This window comes from Oncorhynchus mykiss, chromosome 16 (genome assembly GCF_013265735.2).
Source record: "Oncorhynchus mykiss isolate Arlee chromosome 16, USDA_OmykA_1.1, whole genome shotgun sequence".
Classification (NCBI taxonomy): Eukaryota; Metazoa; Chordata; class Actinopteri; order Salmoniformes; family Salmonidae; genus Oncorhynchus; species Oncorhynchus mykiss.
Genome location: NC_048580.1, coordinates 74,409,880 through 74,414,879, shown reverse-complemented (window position 1 = coordinate 74,414,879; position 5,000 = coordinate 74,409,880). Strand labels below are relative to the sequence as shown.

General features: G+C 40.2%; 1 protein-coding gene across 1 annotated transcript in view; it reads left to right on the top strand.

Annotated features, from left to right (window-relative positions):
* Positions 1–5,000, top strand: part of LOC110518683 (XK-related protein 7-like) — a 63,033-nt gene that overhangs the window by 36,093 nt on the left and 21,940 nt on the right. The window lies entirely within an intron of this gene.

Below are 5,000 nucleotides of genomic sequence, written 5' to 3'. Positions count from 1 at the left end.
GAGAGAGAGAGGAGAGAGAGAGAGAGAGAGAGGGGAGAGAGGAGTAGAACGAGAGAGAGAGAGAGAGAGAGAGAGAGAGAGAGAGGGAGAGGGAGGGAGGGAGGGAGGGAGGGAGGGAGGGAGGGAGGGAGGGAGGGAGGGAGGGAGGGAGAGAGAGAGAGACAGAGAGAGAGAGAGAGAGAGGGAGGGAGGGATAGAGAGAGAAGAGGAGAGGGAGAGGTTAATTTTATATTCTTTATTTCGCTTTTGTTTATTATCTATTTCACTTGCTTTGGCAGTGTAAACATGTGTTCCCCATGCCAATAAAGCCCCTTCAATTGAAATAGAGAGAGAGAGAGAGAGAGAGAGAGAGAGAGAGAGAGAGAGAGAGAGAGAGAGAGAGAAATCAGCAGAGGGGGCTCCAGCAGGGACTGTGCCACAGTGGTGAAAGTGACAGACCCACAGCAGAGACAGGTTCCGCTGGTGTGGAATCACCCTGGGTACTCTGTCTCGTTGTCTGTCATCCACAGCCTGACATGTTGACAGCTCCTTAGCTCCTCTACTCAATACCAAGGAGCCAGGGATGACACAGACAGCAACCACTCAGAAATACTTGTACAAACTCTCTACTCAGAGGTACTTGTACACACTCACTACTCAGAGGTACTTGTACACACTCACTACTCAGAGGTACTTGTACACACTCACTACTCAGAGGTACTTGTACACACTCACTACTCAGAGGTACTTGTACACACTCACTACTCAGAGGTACTTGTACACACTCACTACTCAGAGGTACTTGTACACACTCACTACTCAGAGGTACTTGTACACACTCTCTACTCAGAGGTACTTGTACACACTCTCTACTCAGAGGTACTTGTACACACTCACTACTCAGAGGTACTTGTACACATTCACTACTCAGAGGTACTTGTACACACTCACCACTCAGAGGTACTTGTACACACTCTCTACTCAGAGGTACTTGTACACACTCACTACTCAGAGGTACTTGTACACACTCACTACTCAGAGGTACTTGTACACACTCACTACTCAGAGGTACTTGTACACACTCTCTACTCAGAGGTACTTGTACACACTCTCTACTCAGAGGTACTTGTACACACTCACTACTCAGAGGTACTTGTACACACTCTCTATTCAGAGGTACTTGTACATACTAACCCTCTTATTAACAGTCACACATAGGAGATGAGGTACCGTTTCAGACCCATAATGATGGGTGTATAATCAATATTAATGGAGCTATAGTTTATATTGGTCACATATTTAGCAGATGTTATTAGTTTATATTGCTATTGTTTTTTTGGTTTAATTTCCCATTGGTTCATATTCTTACCTTAGTATTTCATATAAGACACAAACACTGTAGATTTATTGACCAATGAATGCACCACACAGTAGATTTATTGACCAATGAATGCACCACACAGTAGATTTATTGACCAATGAATGCACCACACAGTAGATTTATTGACCAATGAATGCACAACACAGTAGATTTATTGACCAATGAATGCACCACACAGTAGATTTATTGACCAATGAATGCACAACACAGGAGATTTAAAGACCAAAGGTCTTTGTCTTTAACTGGGTCTTTGGCTGGGTCTTTGGCTGGGTCTTTAACTGGGTCTTTGGCTGGGTCTTTAACTGGGTCTTTGGCTGGGTCTTTGACACTGTCCATACACATATTTATCAGATGTTATTGGTCCATACACATATTTATCAGATGTTATTGGTCACATACACATATTTATCAGATGTTATTGGTCCATACACATTTTTAAAAGATGTTATTGGTCAGTCACATACACATATTCAGCAGATGTTATTGGTCCATACACATATTCAGCAGATGTTATTGGTCCATATTTAGCAGATGTTATTGGTCCATATTTAACAGATGTTATTGGTCCATACACATATTTAACAGATGTTATTGGTCCATACACATTTTTAAAAGATGTTATTGGTCAGTCACATACACATATTTAACAGATGTTATTGGTCACATACACATATTCAGCAGATGTTATTGGTCCATATTTAACAGATGTTATTGGTCACATACACATATTCAGCAGATGTTATTGGTCCATATTTAACAGATGTTATTGGTCCATATTTAACAGATGTTATTGGTCCATACACATATTTAACAGATGTTATTGGTCCATATTTAACAGATGTTATTGGTCCATATTTAACAGATGTTATTGGTCACATACACATATTCAGCAGATGTTATTGGTCCATATTTAACAGATGTTATTGGTCCATATTTAACAGATGTTATTGGTCCATATTTAACAGATGTTATTGGTCCATACACATATTCAGCAGATGTTATTGGTCACATACACATATTCAGCAGATGTTATTGGTCACATACACATATTCAGCAGATGTTATTGGTCACATACACATATTCAGCAGATGTTATTGGTCCATATTTAACAGATGTTATTGGTCACATACACATATTCAGCAGATGTTATTGGTCCATATTTAACAGATGTTATTGGTCCATATTTAACAGATGTTATTGGTCCATATTTAACAGATGTTATTGGTCCATACACATATTTAACAGATGTTATTGGTACATATTTAACAGATGTTATTGGTCCATATTTAACAGATGTTATTGGTCCATATTTAACAGATGTTATTGGTCCATACACATATTTAACAGATGTTATTGGTCCATATTTAACAGACATTATAGGTCCATACACATATTTATATGTGTCCATACACATATTGGTCACATATTTACATACACTAAGTTGACTGTGCCTTTAAACAGCTTGAACAATTCCAGAAAATGATGTCATGGCTTTAGATGCTTCTGATAAGCTAATTGACATCATTTGAGTCAATTGGAGGTGTACCTGTGGATGTATTTCAAGGCCTACCTTCAAACTCAGTGCCTCTTTGCTTGACATAATGGGGAAATCAAAAGAAATCGGCCAAGACCTCAGAAAGAATAATTGTAGACCTCCATAAGTCTGGTTCATCCTTCGGAGCAAATTCCAAAAGCCTGAAGGTACCACGTTCATATGTACAAACAATAGTATGCAAGTATAAATGTTATGGGACCACGCAGCCGTCATACCTCTCAGGAAGGACACGCGTTCTGTCTCCTAGAGATGAAAGTACTTTGGTGCGAAAAGTGAAAATCAATCCCAGAACAACAGTAAAGGACCTTGTGAAGATGCTGGAGGAAACAGGTACAAAAGTATCTATATCCACAGTAAAATGAGTCCTATATCGACATAACCTGAAAGGGTGCTCAGCAAGGAAGAAGCCACTGCTCCAAAACCCCCATATAAAAGCCAGACTACGGTTTGCAACTGCACATGGGGACAAAGATTGTACTTTTTGGAGAAATGTCCTCTGGTCTGATGAAACAAAAATAGAACTGTTTGGCCATAATGACCATCGTTATGTTTGGAGGAGAAAGGGCCTGCAAGTCGAAGAACACCATCCCAACCGTGAAGCACGGGGGTGGCATCATCATGTTGTGAGGGTGTTTTGCTGCAGGAGGGACTGGTGCACTTCACAAAATAGATGGCATCATGAGGCAGGAAAATGACGTGAATATATTGAAGCAACATCTGAAGACCTCAGTCAGGAAGTTAAAGCTTGGTTGCAAATGGGTCTTCCAAATGGACAATGACCCCAAGCATACTTCCAAAGTTGTGGCAAAATGGCTTAAGGACAACAAAGTCAAGGTAATTGGAGTGGCCATCACAGAGCCCTGACCTCAATCCTATAGAAAATTTGTGGGCCGAACTGAAAAAGCGTGTGCGAGCAAGGAAGCCTACAAACCTGACTCAGTTACACGAGCTCTGTCAGGAGGAATGGGCCAAAATTCACCCAACTTATTGTGGGAAGTTTGTGGAAGGCTACCAGAAACGTTTGACCCAAGTTCAACAATTTAAAGGCAATGCTACCAAATACTAATTGAGTGTATGTAAACTTCTGACCCACTGGGAATGTGATGAAAGAAATAGAAGCTGAAATAAATAATTCTGGCATTTCACATTCTTAAAATAAAGTGTTGGTCCTAACTGACCTAAGACAGGGAATTTTTATTAGGATTAAATGTCAGGAATTGTGAAAAACTGAGCTTAAATGTAATTGGCTAAGGTGTATGTAAACTTTCGACTTCAAATTATGATGTTACCATGTGAGTTTCCTGACTGTGGGCTGTTTCTGTGGGTTCCTCTGTAGACTGGAGCCTTCAGCTTTAGTTGTCTGCCTTACCTGACATGTCCTATCTGCCCTTATGGTCTACAGTATATCAGAGTGTATTAGATGCGGGACGATAAACTGACAATTATCGACACCGACCACAAAAATCACTTATCTCCTGAATTTTGGTGATATCGTTCATTACAATAAGTCACCTATACTAGAGAAATGTGACGTTTGAAATGAAGTAGGTTTGTTAACATGGGTGATTGTTAATGGGACAATTTATGTTGATATATATGTTTGTCTACATCGCTCTGGTTCCGCTCTACGGTTCCTACTTCTTACATTGAAGGACACTGATCCAGAGTCACTACAGTAGTGAGTCATTTAACAGACTCTCTGATCCAGAGTCACTACAGTAGTGAGTCATTTAACAGACTCTCTGATCCAGAGTCACTACAGTAGTGAGTCATTTAACAGACTCTCTGATCCAGAATCACTACAGTATTGAGTCATTTAACAGACTCTCTGATCCAGAGTCACTACAGTAGTGAGTCATTTAACAGACTCTCTGTTCCAGAGTCACTACAGTGGTGAGTCATTTAACAGACTCTCTTATCCAGAGTCACTACAGCAGTGAGTCATTTAGCAGACTCTCTTATCCAGAGTCACTACAGTAGTGAGTCATTTAGCAGACTCTCTTATCCAGAGTCACTACAGTAGTGAGTCATTTAAAAGACTCTCTGATCCAGAGTCACTACAGAAGTGACTGATCACTAAGTTAT